Consider the following 18,000-nt stretch of genomic DNA (forward strand, 5'->3'; position numbering starts at 1 on the left):
GCCAGCCCCACTGCAGCCTACGCCATCGCCCCCGACTCATGGCAGCCCAGCTCCAGGTCGAGCTGTTGTTCACCATCTTACCTGTAGAGGGCAGCGTCACTGGCCCTCATGTGGGATCTGAACCAGGGCCCTGCTGCTCAGAGCTGCATCCCAAGCCAACTCTTTACCAACGCGCCACTCAGCTGGCCCTGTATTATTCTTTTTCCTCTTATTTTTCTCATTATCATCATTCCTTTTTTTTGGGGGGGGGGAGTAGGGGGTTGGTCATTCTAGAAACTGTGGAGAATAAGGGTCAGTCTTTGAGTTCCGCCATGAGGAGGACTCACCCAGATGTGATCTTATCTGGTGTGGTCACACGCACACCAAACAAGAAAATTGCTTTTGAAAACCAGCTACCATGTCGTGAGGAAACCCAACAGCCCTCCAATTAGAGCTTCTCAGATAGATACAAAGGCCCCTGTGTGTCACTAATGATAAGGGAAGCTGGAAATACAGTGCTGGTCTGATTCTGTGACAGTTTCTCAGTCCCTAGAGCCCCAGCCAGCCTCCGAGCCCTCTTCCCTGAGTACACACACAGGCTGAGGGCTCTGTGTATTTCTCTGAAATACTGGAAATCGGAACGCAGAACTGAAGCACATTCCACTGGTCACTATTTTGTCCTAGTTTGTCTGTTTACTAAAAGCTGGGGGTTTTCAGAAAGAAGGCTGTACTGAGAAGAGTACAAAATTTGAGTCAGAAAAACAAACAGAATGTTGAAGCTCTATTCACGTTCTTTCTTTCAATAAGTACTTATGGTACACCACGTATATATTAGGGGCTGGTCAAATACTGAGCAAGAAGATAATCGTAACCTTTGCTTTATTATCTGTGGCGGCTTCCTGATGGCCAGGAATTTGCTGGCCCTTCTCTTGAGATTTCCCTTGAATCGAGGCTGGTTCTGAGGCTGTTTTGCCAACAGCGATGTGGTATCAGTGTATTAGCTTGCTGGGGCTGCTGTAACATAGTATTTACACATTGGTTGGCTTAAATAACAAACAGTTATCCCCCTCCCCCAACCCCGTGTGCCCCGCCACCCCCCCACACAGTTCTGGTGATTGAAAGCCCAGGGTAGGGTATTGGGTGGGCTGATTTCTTGGGAGGGCTCTGGGAAAGAATCAATGCTGTGCCTGGCAATCTTTGGTGCATAGCTGTATCACTCCAATCTCTGCCTTTGTGTTCATAAAAAGTTTTCCCTGTATGTTGTCACCATTGTCTTCCCTGTGTGCCTGTGTCCAATTGTTGCTTTTTATAAGGACATCAGTGATATTGGATTAGAGCCTACCCTAATAACCTCTCCTTAATGTGACTCTATTTGCAAAGAGCCTATTTCTGAATAAGGTCCCATTGCGGGAACTGGTGGTTAGGGCTTCAATACATTGTATTATCATGACAGTCTGGGTAGGAGCCCAGGTCTTAGCTGATTGATACCTTGTAACTTCTGTCTCTCCCAGCATGACTTTGCTATGTAACTGTTTTTGTTTGAAGCCACTAAGTTACAGGGGGATACATAACCATCACAATCTCCTTGAAAGAGTTTAGCAAGTAGTTAAGTGTGATAAGTGCTAGCAAGGAGAAGCGCAGGCCCCCGGAGATGTGTCAACAAGACTCTTACCTGGCCTCTCCCTGGTCTGTTTTGTTACTAAGTAAATGCTCTTATCCTGGCGGATCAATTGTAGCTGTTTTACTAGTTTGGCATTCCCAGCAAAGGCATCTGTTCCGCTGCCTGACTTTCTGAAATGCATTTAATGTGAAAACACCTTCACTCACTTTGCCTCTGGCTCTCCCTTTTGGGAAGCGGGAAAGCCCATCAATGGGGGATGGCAGCGTCCATCCAAAGTGAACTCCATTTCCTTTCATCTCCTTCATAACAGCACAGAAAATGGAGCATAAAAATATCCTGCAGAAGGTTAAGTGCTCTGTACTAAATGTGGACAGTACAGAGGAGGCAATGAAGCGAAGTGTGAACAAGGAGGGGTGGGTTCAGACGAGGGGGTTTGTGTTTTTTTCTTCTTTTTTTCTTTTGCTATTGTTCAAAGGAAGCTATGTGATACAACAATGAATGTTAAAGAGGGATTGATTACACAGCACATAGGCAAGGTTGACCTCTTTTGACAGGAATCCCCATCAAAGCAGATAATTCCTGCCACCATCATTAGACCAGAACAAGGGCACTTTGTCCGCTAAGGACACCTGAGGCTGGGCTGTTATATTCCACGTCTGGGGTGAGTGATGGGGAGCCCTGCATGGAGCCAGATGTGGGAGCCATGTTCATCAACATCACTGTGGGAGCTGGCAGTGCATTTAGGCCAAGGAACCCAGGTGACCCAAGCTTAGGGTGGCACTGGAACTTCAAACCTGCTTTCCTGGGTTCATTCGCTCAATATATGAAGTGCCTTATATGTGCCAGACATGGGGGATTGGCAGAGAACTAAAAGTCATTCGTGTGACACATTCATTCCATAATAACAAAGGAAGAGGCACAATAGACAAGCAATAAATAAGTATATGTATAAAAATTATATATATATATATATATATATATATATGTAATTTTTGATAGAAATAAAGTGATGAAGTGGAGTTTTGGCAGTCCTTTTACTTAAAAACCTCTCATTCAAATGCTCATATTTCCTTCTTGCAGAATAAAGTTCAGGTGATTTCTCATGCCATTTGAGATCCTGTACAATCTAGTTTCTTGCTACATTTCCCAGATTCTTCTTCTTTTTTTCTTCTTCCCTCATTCCCCAAGACACACCCATATTCTTCCATCTTTTGAGAGAGTTAGGAGCACAATCACTGGAGTCAGACTGCCTGGGTTTAAATCTCAGCCCTGGCACTTACTAGCTGTGTGACCTTATGCAAGTTACTCAACCTCTCTGAGCCTTAGCTTCGACTTCTATGCAATGAGTAGAATGACACTGCTCTCTCCCAAGGTAATGATGAGAATCAGATGCGATTGTGGCCTTGAGATAGGCAGCATTAATAGTGAAGAAAGATATGACTTGCTTGCTGGTTATAATGACCATGTTATATATGCGTATGTATGTATAGATTACGTAAAATTTAATTATGACCCTACTCTAATTCAGAATATATGGCTATCTCAATGCCACATAGTATGACTTGGACTATGCCTACATAGTTAATAGATGCTGAATAAAATGTGTTCAACCTACGGGTGTGTCTTGCAGAGGACGGGAGAGACCCTTCACTAGGAGGGACGCTGTTTCACGGGGCTTGGGATGTGTAATTAGGAGACTGTCAGTAAAAGTGCTGAAGAACTGCACTCTTTAGCTTTCAGATCTGCAGTTGGGGACCCTATTATGACAGCCCATGTGTGCCACTTGGCAGTATTAGAATTCCGAGACAGACCAATCTGTAAAGACCCCCTCCCCTTGCAGCCACGTGGTGAGGTGGCCTGGGCTGCTCTAGAAACCGTGGTGAGTCTTTTATCATGTATTTATCATTCCATCAGGGACAGAAAAAAAAAGGGACAAAATACTGGAAAGTTAATTAAAAAATAAAATCAAGAGAAATGTCTCTCCGAGGCCACCTCTGTTACAGAGACCACCTGTCATTAAGCATTTTCCTGTCTATAAACCCGAGATTGGAAGCCGATTGACTCTTCTGTTGTTTAATTTTTAATGCCTCCTGTCTGGTCTCTGAGGTAGCCATTATAGTCAGAGGCTGCTCGCATAGATAGGTACCTTGCCCAGAGAAAAATGAGTGTGCTCACTGCCAGAAATGACATCCAGGCGGAGACACCTGCAGTCGAATTGTCCCCCCAGCCCCACCTGACCTGGAAAATGTGTTCTTGCCTTGCTTCTCATCTGTCTGCTCACTCTAGGTGAGTGAGTATGAAGAAAGTGGAATGTATTGTCTTTGGAAAGAGGGGACGAATGGTGGCTTCTCAGCAACAGAGCATCTTCTAATGCAATTCTCACCACCTTTCCCACCCTCGGGTCTCTCGTGCAATGCCAGTTTATCGAGCATCTGCTATGTCCACACATGCTGATAGGCATAGAGGGGCAAGCAGTGAAGACATAAGAGAAAACCTTTGTTCTCACGACCCAGACATTCTACTGCGTGGAGGAAGAGTATAAATACTTTAACAGATGAGGCTGCTGGGTCATCTGTTAGTGCACAGAAAAGACACATTGCCAATGTGGTGCCCTGGGAGTGAAGGCTCCCTAGGAGGTAAATATCGAGCAGCAAGGTGAATGGTGAGAAAGAACCAATGATGCCAGAATCACAGGGAACTGTGTTCCAAGCAGAAGGAACAGCAGATATAAAGGCCCTGGGCTGGAGATGTGCTTAGCATCTTTGAGAAAGAGATGATGTCACTATGCACAGAGAAGGGAAAGCAGGCAAGTGATGAATGATCAGGCAATTGAAGGAACCTGGGGACTTTAGGGAACCTGTGAGAAGGGGAAGGGTTTGGTCCATGGAGTAGGTTTCAAAACATCCAGGTAAAGTCTCCTTCTGGTGAGTGTGAAAGAAACCTGTGTGAGGTCATGAATTCATCTTCAGGGAGTGCATTCTCTCATCTGCGTTTCCTAGAAATGAGAAATGGCACCCTGTGGACCTGGTGCCTGAGTTCCTACTCAGGACCCATCCCCTGCTGCCTGTATCAATTCAGTGGGCTCCCCACTGGGGGCCTTTCTTTCACTCTGGGTCCCAATACTCCATTCTCCCACTGCTTCATTGTCACCCTTGCAAAACGCATCCCATGATGCCTCCCTCCTGCTTCCTAAGGTCCTGCAGATTTCAGTAAGAAGTTCTAACCTCTTAGCTGAGCCCATGGGACACCCACCTCTGCTCCCTGGAAGCCCCAGAGCCCCATGACCATGTATCACTTCCCCACACGCGCACATGCTGACATGGGACCTAACAGCCTGATGAGCCACCAGCACCTTCGCTTGGGCCCTTTCTCTCTGCCCGAACCACTCATCCCGTCCCTCACCACCAGGGACACGCTTTCTTGTTCCTCACTTGTCACTCTAAGCTGCCATTAGCTCCCTTGGAGAAATCTCTCCCAGCCTGATAGAAAGCTAGTGTTCCCTCTTGGGGGAGGAAAACGAGGCCAGGTGAAGAGTTAGATTGGAGCGAAGGTGGAGGCAATGCAAACTTCGGAGGGAAGAGGAAAACTGAAATGCAAACTTGTGAGTTGGAAGTGAAGTTGGTTGGGTGGTTTCCAGTGTGCCCTTCTAGCTTCTGAGCTCTGGGATCCTGGGGGCGGGCAGGGAGGGGTGCTGGGGCAAGGAGAGCCTGTAGCTTATTGAACTTTGCATTTCCCTTAGTCCCTGCCACACACAATATGAGCTCACCCTGTTTCTGAGCTGGTATTTTGAATATCTCTGAAATAATTTAGCTGGGGAGGAACCTGCAGTACATTTATTAAGTGGCTATATTAAAATGAGTTCTACTGTAGCTTCTATCATGAGAGTCATAAATAGCATTTAATGTTTATAATCTTATTTTTTGGAGGACTTTAATTTTGTTCTTCCAGGAATGTTTACAAAATAAGAAAGGAGCTCCTGTTTGCATCAGTGAAGGGAGATGTTTCAGAGGGACCAGGAGAGACTTATAACACTCCCTGTTCCTACCCTAATTAAGGCATTTGTTTTCTGTGTTTTAATAGCTCCAAGGTATCTTGTACTTGAGGTAGCTGGGTTTATGAACAGCTTTTCCTGCAGAGGAGAGGGGGACCCTTCCTTTACAAGTTAGACATTATAAAGTCTTGAGAGTGGGACGATAGCCTATCTTTTTTCATTTACTAAGAATGCCCAGACCCCGCCCCAGAACTGCCAAATCTGGAACTCAGGGCTGAGGGGTCTAGCCAGCTGCCTTGTGACATGGCCTGCTGGTCACAGTTACGCCCGCTTCAGGATGGGGACCACCGAGATAAAGGAACAGTTTATACTGAATCTTCATGGACCGGGCAATTTGCTGGGTCTTTGCTACTCAAAGTGTGGTCCTCAGACTGGAAGCATGGAGGTCCTCCTGAGAGCTTGTCAAATGACTCTCAGCACCCCCTGAGACCTGCTGGTTTCTCAGAGCCACCTAAGAGATAGATGTGATTATCGCCCTGGAAATCTCGGTGATTGGGTGCTCAGAAGTGATTATTTGTTCGTAGCAAAGCTTTGATTTAACCCCATGGACTCACCGAACAACCTTTTGTCGACTTGGCTTCTCTTTGTACCCAAATCTCCCCTGTCATTCTCCCTTCAGCCACCACATTTCCTTGACGACCCCATTTATGAAGCACCGTATTCTATTACTCAACTGCCATAGTGTGGACATTCAGAGTTTTCTTTTTCCATGATCCCTGTGGTTGTCAGTTTCTAAACTGGCTCTCAGTAATCCCCGCTTGCCGGCATGCCAGCCTGTCCTTTTGACTTTGGTGGGACCGAGTGACTTACTTTCAATGAACAGCTTATGGCAAATGTGATGGGATGCCCTTGTGACCTTAGGTTATACATGACTGTGACTTATAACTTGCTCAGCCTCTCCTCCCAGACTTTTCTTGGCTGGCTAAGTCTGATGAGCTGAGCTGCCATGTTGCCAGCAGCCCTAGGGCGAGGCCCACCTGTCCAGCGACTAAGGACACCCTATACCTGACAGCCAGTAAGGAACTGAGGTCCTCCATGTATGAGCTCACGAGGAACTGAATCTTTCCAACAGCCACTGAGTGAGCTTGGAAGCGGACCTACCCTTCCGCTGAGCTCAGACATGACTTCTGCCCCTGCTGACACCTTGATGATAGGCTGGGGGAGATCCAGAGCTTGGGGGTTCATTTAAGTGACAGTCACCCCTGACCAACAGACACTGTGGAATGATAAATGTTGTTATACAAAGCCACTACATTTGGGGGGTAATTTGATATGCAGAAATTGACAACTAAAATCATGTCTCTTCACGGGACGTTTGTCAAGGTCCAGCTTGTAGGATTGATGGAGGGGTTCACTGCTTGCTCTAAAGTGACACAGAAAAAAAAAGAAAAATCTAGTGTAGGAGAGACTGCAAGTATTCGTCAAGTCTGATTTTCTTCCCATTCCCGTGTCCAGTGTAAACCACATTTCCTGATCCCCTTGGTTCCAGATGGAGGATGGGTCTGATAAAATGTGACTGGAGGTTGGGAACACCTGGCTGAGGCACCCAGCCTGGTTCTTAAAACACCCCATTTTTTAGGAGTTCCCTTCTGCTCTTGCTCTTTGCTAGTTAGCTGGTTGGATGTAGAGAACCCTGGACAGACTGTAAGGAAGACTTCAAGGATAGTGAGCTGATGGAAGGACCATTCACATTGGACCTTGTGGGATCAAGCATCAACCTTTGTTGAATTAAGTCCTTGAGATGCTACAGTTGTTTGTTATCCAGCTAACATAGCCTACCCTGACCAAAATGCCTGCCATATATATATATATATATATATTATTTCATTTGTTTTATAGTTCTTATATCTTAATACTGGTATATTATTTTTCAGTCCTTTAAACACAACTGATCTCTGTTATACTTTACATCACATTCATTTATTCATTTTGCAAATACTTATTGGTAGCCAGGCAATATGGTTATATTGATAACAGGGCACAGACTTTTCTCCTTAAAAAAACCATAATGAATTAGGAAAACGGACACACAAAGAGGCAATTGAACTGAAATATAAATAGAGATATACTCATGGGCCTTGTTCTAATACCTTTTATGTATCAAGCACTACCCACCCACCCCCACTATTTCTTTTTAACAACACAAATACTTATTACCTGATTTATCACATTTATTGAATATCTACTGTGTGTGCAGATAGGAAAGGATAGCTGTTATTTTGGATCACAATGAATTTGGCTCAAATAGAGGTATTTTGTATGTAGGGGGCCTGAAATGAAGTCACAGAAGGAAAATATGCCCAGACATTTGAAATGTGTTCAGTAGGCACTAGGGAGCCATTGATTGTTGTAGAGAGAAGGTATGAGATAAACTTTGATTTGGGGAAGATTTGTTAGGCAGAGGTATGCAGGGTGGTCTGGAAGAGAGGGGATACCATGCACATGGAAGGACTAGGTGGAAAGCTGGCTGCATAGCAGATCAGCCATGAATCCGCACAGTCCTGCCTGAAGGCAATAGGAAAGGAAATTAATGGATAGAAGTTAGTTCTGAGAGAAAAATCTATACATCTGGCTGAGAGAAATTCCTCCCCCATGATCTGAGAAGATTGCTTGGTGTTTAACTTTTTATTTCTTCCATTTGTATTTAGGTGTGTGTGTGTGTGTGTGTGTGTGTGTGTGTGTGTGTGTGTGTGTGAATCATTTTCACAATATAAGTTGTGTTGCTCTATTTAGGAAAGGTACTATTTCTAATAATACTGGATTGGGTTGTATTTATTTTTATTTTATATTCTCTCCTGCACCCCTCCTGCCCCGCCCCCACTTAGGAATGGCGCTAGCAAGACCTAAATATACTGAGCCAAGCAGACAGGGCTTCAACCCTGGTGGGTAAATAAATGGGTAATAGGGGAATGGGTGGGGGTCTTGCAATCATGTAAGTTTAAATATGACTAGCAGGAGGGGAGGCTGTGACTCATGGGGCACCCCAGGTCTGCAGGGACCCCTCAGTGTGTGCTCACAAACCAGTCCTCAACTATATCTACCTAAGGAAGGGAGACTGCCATGGCGAAGAGCCTTGAAGGAGGAAAGGTCCCAGTGGCTGGAGCAAGGTGAGTCCAGGACCTCAAGGTCAAAACCAAGTGGTATTGAAGCAAAGACACTGGAATGACCCAGTTACTGTCCCCCGTGCGATACAAGAGAGATGAGAACATGGAGTCACGAATTAGAACGTGGTGTAAACTTTCCACGTTTCTTGACCAGGCGTAAGTCATTAGTGAAGATGTTTTTCTTTGCTACTTGACGTTGAACTATTTCAAACAGTGGCTCTTCTGTTTGGGCCACCCGCTTCGATGTGTCAGGAAATGGGAACTTCTCTGTATGTCTGTCTATTGAATCTCTTGTTATGCCATTTTATCATTCATATTCTTGCTTTGATTCTTTGCAGAGATAAAGAGTAAACTATTATCGACTATTATTAGAGATTGGGGGACTTCAGGCGAGGGCACTAATTTTTGGGTTCCTTTCTTCCTTTATCAGTTTGATGGGGAATGGTAATTGTTTGGATAAGGTAGATGTAAGGATGGATTGAGTTAAAATGTGTGAGACCCTCCTAACAGTTCCCGTACTACTCAGTAAAAGTTAGCTCTGACTGCTATTCCTATTATTGATCCATCGCTGAGCAAAAAGATAACTATAGAATAGTTTGCAAACCAAAAGGTGACATGGAAGCAAATGGTTGATTCAATCAATATTGGGAAAAACAAAGCCACTAGTGAAAAGTAAAAGCATGTTAGCCGAATTGTTACTGGGTTTCATGGAAGGAAAGTAAACAAAACAAAATTTAATGTATTTTTCCTTCTTTTCCATATTTCATACAAGCATGGATATAACAAACTTTTAGATTTATTTTACATAGGAAAGTATAAACCTAGAAATGCTAAAAAATTACGTTACCTATTTCTGTCATTTATTTATTCATCCATTTAGTGAACAAAAATTTATTTGGAGTCATTATGTGCCAGGTACTGGGTTAGGTACGTAAGATATATAATAACTTTTATCAAATAGCTTTTCATTTAATGGATGAAACAGCAATAGACACATCAATATGTACAAAAAATGGTTGTATGTACTTGGTGAGGAAGGTGCCCTGAGGACTCTTGGGTGCCCCAGTAGGGAGGAAGGACTTCACAGAACATGGCAGTGCCCTGCCAGACGGACAGGCAGACAGGTGAGGAGGTGAGTCCTGGCTGAGAGAGCCATGCAGATTAAAACACGGATGCACAGAAGAATATGCAGCGCTCAGCTGGCCAGACCCTTGCTACTCAAAGTGCGGTTCAGACCAGCAACACCTGGGAACCTAGTTGGAAACCCAGAATCACAGTCTCCACTTGCAGGGATGAGGCAGACTGCGGAGCTGGGAGGGGCAGAGCTGGGAGAGCCTTCACAGGCAACAGCATTGTTTGGAAGTTGCTGCCCTGAGGTCTTTGAAGGCAGGGACCCAGCCCAGCCTACTTCATCTCATCTCAGTGCCGCCCCGCAGTGCGCTGCACGTGGACACCCACTTGGATGTCCTGTGAACGCTGTGCTAAGTTACACGACCACAAGATCGTTATCAACTGGCCAACCTCGGTTGCTTCACCCAAACTCTCGATCCAGTTTTTAAAGGCAGAGTCCTCCCTTAGAAAAAAAGAGAGCTGAATGGTATTTTATTTATCTTTTAAAATAGCTCTTAGCACAATGAAGGGAGATATGAAGAAAAGCAGGTCCTCGTCATCCTATGTTGTTCTAGGCCAATTGCTGGCGAGTTCTCCCTGCTCTTGCCTCCCAGTGTCCCAGGCAGGGGACCTGGCCCTCCCGTTTCAATGGCAGGTGTAGCAAGCGCTGGTGATGGTTGGTAATATTTCTAAAGCACTTGAAGGTCATCTGGGATTAAGACAGGGGCAGCCTGAATGTAAAGTAGCGTGCTGCCATTTTAGTTATGAAAGGCACAATGAATAAAGGAAAGTCCCTGGAAGGAAATGAAGAAAATTCCAGCCACAGCCCAATAGGTGAATAGGCTCTTCCCAGAGCCTGAGGCTCGAGCTCCGGCTTCCCAGGACCTGTGATCAAAGATGAGACCCGGCAGAGCATGGGCTCCAGCGGACCTCATCTCCTTGACAGTATGATTTCACTAACCCATTTTGCTCTGCACTGAGCAGCCGCTGTCTTCAAGAGGATAGCGATTGGAGATTAGCTCGCATGTCCCTATGTCTCTTTTGCTCTCCACAAAATGTGTTTATGGCTATGAAATTGGATCTAGCTCTTTGCTTAGAAGGGAGCAGCGATTTGTTCTGCAGAGAGCACGTGTTCACTGTCTCCGATGCTGGTTGAGGCGATCGTTCTCCTGGTAACAGAGCAGGTCTGTGTCTCTGAATTCACAGAAGCTCCAAGCTGTGCTCCTCAGGAGAAGACGGTGCTGTTTGGCGCGGTGATTTTTCGATTTTGCTGCACACATGATGTCTCAGAAGAGGGATATGTGTTTTCCAACAGGCATCTTTTTTTATATATAAAATGGAAGGTATTCACATTACATCTTCATCTTCTATATCTCAACTAGTAACAATATCAGAACTACTCCCTCCTGACAACTATCTTCATTTCTCATTAAAGATATTTCATGTTTTATTCAGGAATTTAAATGAAGCTATCAGAGCCCGGAATGGCATCCGTTTGGCATAATTGTATCTCACTGATGCCAGCCCCAAGAGTTCTAATTAATATATATTTAGCTCCCTCACTGTCTTTAGACCAAACGGCTGAGCATAGAAGACAGGAAGAAAAAACACACTGAGATACGAACAGCAAAGCCTCTTTGAAAAGAGGGAACTTTTAGTAATTGTGCATCTCAAGTGCTTTGCTCCTGTATCTATGTCAGGAATTACTCTCGGGCCACTGAGTGCTTTATGAAAACTGGACTGCACAATGATAATTATTTTTATTGATCACACATTGAAGTTATTAATTTTTTAATCTCCTTTCTTTCTTCCTTTTTTGTTGTTGTTGCGGAAAGGTTCATGCCCAGGGAATTATATGTACTCACAAACCTCCTTAGGTCTTCTTTCCCCTTCCCTCCCTCTGCCCTTTCTCCCTCCGACCTCACACGATTAAAAAGAGCTCTTGTTCCTCTTTGCCAACGTGAAAATGACTGGGGCCATCATGGGATTACTTGGCCTCCCTACTCCCGTAATATGAAAAGAAGCTAATTGGGTACCAACCTCATTCCTTGTGGGGCTTATCATCCCCCCTCCTTCCCTCCAACCACATCCCCATCCTCACTTGCAGGAAATGAGTTTGGGGACATTTCTCGTGCTGGCCTAACATTGACATTCCTAGCACTCATGTTCACTTAGAAGCCTCAATTCACTCTGGGTCCCAGGATGCTGTGGGACTGTGGTTTATAAGTCGCCGCTGTGGTGCACAGTATGCAGAGATCAGGACCCCTGTGAGCTCCAGTCATATTGAATTGCATCGAGCCGTGGCATGTCCTTAAGAGTTTACAGTAAGGAAAAACAAAGGCCTCATGCATGGAACAATTCAGCTGACCTTACCACATTGACGAGGCACTATTGCGAAGAGAAAGGATGCTTTTTTCCTTTGTTCTCAGTCTTGGCCTCATTCACGAAGGAGGGTAGCTTTGCAATGGGACATAAATTGGGGTTAGCCTGTGCCAACACTTGAGTTGTTATTTAAACAAACTTTGGGGAGCATGTGTGGTTTATTAGCCTGCCATAAGCCCACCACGAATCTGCTTTTTACTAGAAAGATCTCTGCTCATCCCTGGTCCAAGACCTTCCAGTCACTGGAAGTGGGATGTGGCAAGCCACGTGGTCCCCGTGAGTCAGCTTTTTTCATATGTGAACCGAAGATTTTAAAAAATGTGTTTATTTCACTGGGGGTGTTATTAGGCTCACTGTGATAACAACAAAAACCAGTAACTTAGTGTACCGAATGCTTTTCCTGTCTAGGCGTGGTACTCGGGGCTAAACACCCATTTTCACATTCAGTGGCAAACAAGGATATAGATTTTAAATTTTTCAAAGTGACTTTCTGTTGTGTGAATACTGTTTTAAAATTTGTACTTCACCAGGCTAATATTTATTCCCCCCCCCCCCGAAAATCAGGCGGGGGTATTCGGTGGGAATGAGGACTTGGAAAAGAGTTCTGTCGGAAGGTGTATCCAGTCTATTTCCCAATTTGATTGTTTTCTAAGTGGGAACAATCTTGGAGGTTGAGGAATGCATAGAAATACTCCAGTGCTCATGCTCAGTTGATTTCCAGATACATTAGCACACAGCCTTACGGACCACCCCTTCCATTTGACCAGGCTCAGAGGGGTTTTTATTATCTGAAACGCCTCACTGCGTGGGCATGATGACAGGTGTGTCAGGAGGAGAACAATCACCAGAAACAGATGCAATGGAATATTCGCTAATATGTCAGCAACTACGCTACATGTCAGCCGCGTGCATCCTCACCAGAACAACAACCACAGAAAAAAGAAATAGGAAAAGAAAGAACATTTATTTCCACCGAGCCAGTTCCCATGCCAAACTGAGCATCTGTCTGGCTTTTGTGTTTTCGTATAAACAGGACTTACACACACACACACACACACACACACACACACACACACACGCGCGCGCGCGCGCAGAAATAATGTCAGAAGTTCAAAGGGTGGAGAGTTGAGAATTCTCACGTGGGCAGATAAATGAAGCCTGCGGATTGGCTGGCCTTCACTGGGCTTTGCATGAAGTGTCTCCTTGGGGCCGGGGTGATGTGTGGCTTTGATTCGCTGCCCTTGTCTTCTCATAACCTGGTTTGGAATGGAGCCCGGTCCTAAGAGATTGGGGGTCACTCTGGCTTGATAGCATAAGGTCAGAAAATGGAATGAAGCTAGGATATCTCAATTGAGAATTGAGTGTGTAAAAGTATAAATCAAAAAAAAGCAAAATCCTTGAAGGGACACCTTGCAGCTGTCGCTACAAATGGAAGGTTTCAAAATAAGTAGATCCAAGAACGCCCAAGCGAGCACGACTTAATAATTCCCCTCCGGCCCCACTTGAAGAATAGGAGAGTATGACTGAATGCTGAAAAGTAAAGAATACATACATATTATTCCAAGCAAAGATGCTGCTCTGAATCCTTTTATCAATTTTGTATCATTCCAGGGACAATGTTGAGAACATTTTGTCAGAAAACAAAATAAATCCCCTCCTTCATGTGCTATTTAGCAGCATGCAAATTAGAAACAGTACCCAGGAACATATTAAGTAAACATCAGAATTTATGGAATTATTTGTTCGTTGTTCTTGGAAAATGTGGATCATCTCAAAATTGTGTCATTCATTCAGGAAGGACAAAAAAAAGTAAGTGGGTTTTGTCTGCCTCTTCTCCTAAATGCCATTGTCTCCTTTGGCTGTAGGATAGTCATGATTTTATGTTTATTTAAACAGACACATCTCTAGTTTATGGGCATATTCCAAAATAGAACTGCGTGTTGCTTAGAGTGTAATTCTTATGGGCAAACACCTGATCCCCTTTAATAAAAGATAAAAGGGAAACAATTTCCCTGCCATTCAAAGACGGGACTGTGCTTTGCTCGCAGACACAACCTTGTAACTTGACCTTTCTAACCAGGACATGCATCCCATGTACTGAACTCCAGGTAGAGTGATTGTAAATGACTCTTCCAGCTGCCCCTTAAAAATCTACTGGAGCAGAACTTGTTTGAGTCCAGGATTACAAAGCAAGGCTTTGGAGTTGCAAAGGTGTACGTGACACGTGTTGAGAATTGCCATTCAACTGTGTCAGCGTCACTCCTCTGTAAACTATTTTCAAGGCAAGCGTTTTCTCAGAGCCCTCCCTTAAAGCTGTGACTTTCCTCCACAAAGGTATTCCAAGTCTCAGAGCCCTCGCCCTTCGTGCATTTTGCTTTCAAGCTGTGGTTTCTGGTTTGGAGAAAGATGGTGGATCCTAGTTATATAATCAAACATGTGTACTTATCAGCTACATCAACGTTTTCCAAAGTGTTGTCTGTGGAACACAGATCCCAAAGAATGTTAGTAAATTTTAGGTGAAGAAATAGACCCTGGGGAACATGAAGTTTGAGAAATGCTGAATTGAAAGTAGTCAAAGAGTGGCATTAAATATAGAACTTCCCAGAATCTTTACTATGCAAAGCAGCATGTGATTTCTCGGTGGAAAATATACTTATGCTGTTTCTCCATATCTATCTATCTATCTATCTATCTATCTATCTATCTATCTATCTATCTATCTATCTATATTAAACCATGGGTATCTTTATTTTGAGACCATCTTTACGGTCTAGCGCTCCAAGGAACTCACTTAGGAAATGCATTGCTAGGGGCAGTGACACACATCTTAGGCTACTTGACCAAGAAAATTGCTACTTTTTAAGATGGCTAATGTCAGGAGCAAGTGACATTGGAGTTTAAATGAGCTTAACTGGCCTATGATTCTATCCAAACCAAAGTGAACGTAAAAAGAAAAAAAAAATCACACAAACTTTTAGGTACTGGAAATGGAAAAGAATAAGAAATTTTAAAAAGACTTTAAAACATGTAAAGTAACCTCTTCAGCAGACACCCACATAAAACTTCATAAATCATTTACAATGTGACAAGAAAAAGAAAAAAAACCCTGATCAGATGATTGTCCAAATAATTATAGTTTATTCTTCAACTTTTTTTCATTGAAATCCCATTGTCAACTGACTAGTCATCTTGATGCAACTAATTACTGCTATCCAAGAAGAAAAAAAAGCCTCCAAATGTAGTTTAAGCAATTCAGCCATCATAAGTGGCCATGGGAAAAAGAGAGAGTGGAGCATGGAAATTTAAGTATTTACCTCTTTGACCTTTTGTTTCGCTCTTCACATAGGTTTCTGTGCGACCCTGCAGTCTCTTTTTCCTCCTGCCTATAACCCCTCCTGCCTGTAACCCCCCTTTTCATCTGTCTCTTTGGCCCGGAGGTTTAGACTTCAGTCTCATCGAAGAGAACCTGTATGGACACAAACGATTGAGAAAGGCACCTGTATTGTGGCAAAGGCTCATGGGACATATGGGTCCTGCCCAGCCCTGCCATCCAGGGCTGGGACCTTGACCTGGCATTCAGCCTTCCCTGGCTTTGTAAGATGACACTGTTGGGCCAGATGGAATCTGAAGTCCCGTAGAGCATTAGGGGCTCATAGCTCGGCTTTCGTGAGAAATCCACAACCTTGAGTCACCTTCAGAGTTATCAGTAATTGGCTAACTATGGTTAGCCTTGCCGTTAAAGCAAACGACACTAAATCAACGAGGGGAATTGTCAAATCCACCTGTGAGAAAGGAGATGACTTTCCCAGTGTTTGTTCTTGAATTCTGATCCTTGCCTGAACACCAACATGAACTTCTACTCTGGGGCTCTTTCGTAAGTCGCTCCAAATCAAGCCTCCAGTATTAACCATTCTTATAACTGTAACCAAAGAATTAGCTTAAATATCTGCCTGGGTTCCCCTGCAGCAAGGGTGATGAAGGAATTGGCCTTTTCTGTGCTTTCTTTTGCAGGGAAAGGAAATTGCACAGTGTGCATGCTCACCGCCAGGAGACAAGTATTAAATCTCTCCTGAAACGGAAGCATTCAACTCTGGTCATTGTCTTTCTCCACGGTTATTTCTTAAACACAATCTTTGTTTAGGAGTAAGCACAAATCCAGGAAAACGAAGGCACCTCATTGAAAGGGAAATTGCCTAAATATTTCGACACAAGCCCAGTTTGCTTTTGCCTGAATTCAGGGCTGCTTCCCTGCCCTGGCTGGTTACGAGATTCTTTCAGGGAACGTGTTTCAGAGGACGAGAATGAGGCCAGTGGATGCTGACATTAAAAGGACATGGCATCTGCACAAGGCATGAGAGGGGGGGCTGGTTGCACAAATTAAAGTCAAACACATCACAACCCGATTAGCAGACATGGACTTGAGTGTGTTGTCTGGGATTTTTTTTTTTCCCTCCAAGTAACAGGGAGGCAATTAAAAAAAAATAAAGGGCAACTCCATTTGTTTCCTATCATCTCTTCTCACTTTCCCTAGCCTTGGCTTCTCTATTTATCGGGGAACACAAATTACAATTGAAGACAAAAAAAATTTAATGTAGGTAGCTATTTAATTTCTCTCTGACTTGTTCTGGTCAACGGGAATTTCCCCCCCACCAAATGTAGCCTGAAATATAAAGCTACGAAGGGGGAAGAAATGCATCTATATTGTGTTGGAACAGAATGAGTTCTCTCACTGCCAAACATCAGAAAAATAATACGTTGTGTTTTTTAAAATAGATTTTGTATTTGATGGAGCCACCTTTTCATATACTAGAGGATTCTTCTCAATGGGTGAGTTCACCCATGAAGAGCCTTAATTACTTGATACGTTAAAAGAATCTTTTATTACATTAAGAGAGAGAGAGAGAAGGGAAGCAGAAGTGAGGGAGAGACATTTGTGTGGGAGAAGTCTAAAGCTGTATGTGGGAGGCAGAAAGTTTCAAATGCAATGTCTTTAATGAACAAGAATTTCATTCCCACAGTAGCAAGCTGTTTTGAAAACGTCTCATGGCCTGCTACCAGGGCAGGGGGTACCATTCCATGAGGCAGCAGGGTGGTGAGCTGGGCTTGCAAAAGCAGTAACCACTCGTTTAAACCGAGCCAAAGGACAAACTCGATAAAAATGTGTTTGTTGTTTTATTTTATTTTATTTCCCACATTAACTTGTCTCAGGGAACATGGAGTGAAGGGCTCAGGGGTCTGGTACACGGAGGAATAGTTACAACAGACACTCACAGGAGGAACTGAAGTAGCTTCCTTCCGGCCTGGAACTTCCTTTGTTCCTATAATCTGCAAACAGCTGTTTCCTCTGGAATCACAAACCCCAGCTGGTGGGGTGTCTGCCTCCTGGATGTGCTGCACATAATGTACATCAAATCTGAATGTCGATATGAGATGTCCTTCCCCCCCCCCATCCTCCTCCTCCCCTACTACCCCTCTTTGACCTTCACGGGGAGAGCAATTAAGAAAAAAAGTGACAGAAGCATTTCAGATTCAGACCTTCCAAACGGCACAGCAAATCCTTGAAAATAGTTAGAACGTGAGATATCTAGTTTGGAAGCATGTGCAGAAACCTCCTTTGTGAGACAGCAATTGATGGTTGGCGTCCCATTCCCAGCTTACTTTTCGAAGTCGGTACGTTTTCACAAACATGAGCGCATTAGCTACTCTTTGGCGGAAACTGGGGTATTACTTAACTTGATGTAGGAGAAAAAATG

The sequence above is a fragment of the Hipposideros armiger genome, unplaced genomic scaffold (assembly GCF_001890085.2).
Source record: "Hipposideros armiger isolate ML-2016 unplaced genomic scaffold, ASM189008v1 scaffold_35, whole genome shotgun sequence".
NCBI lineage: Eukaryota > Metazoa > Chordata > Mammalia > Chiroptera > Hipposideridae > Hipposideros > Hipposideros armiger.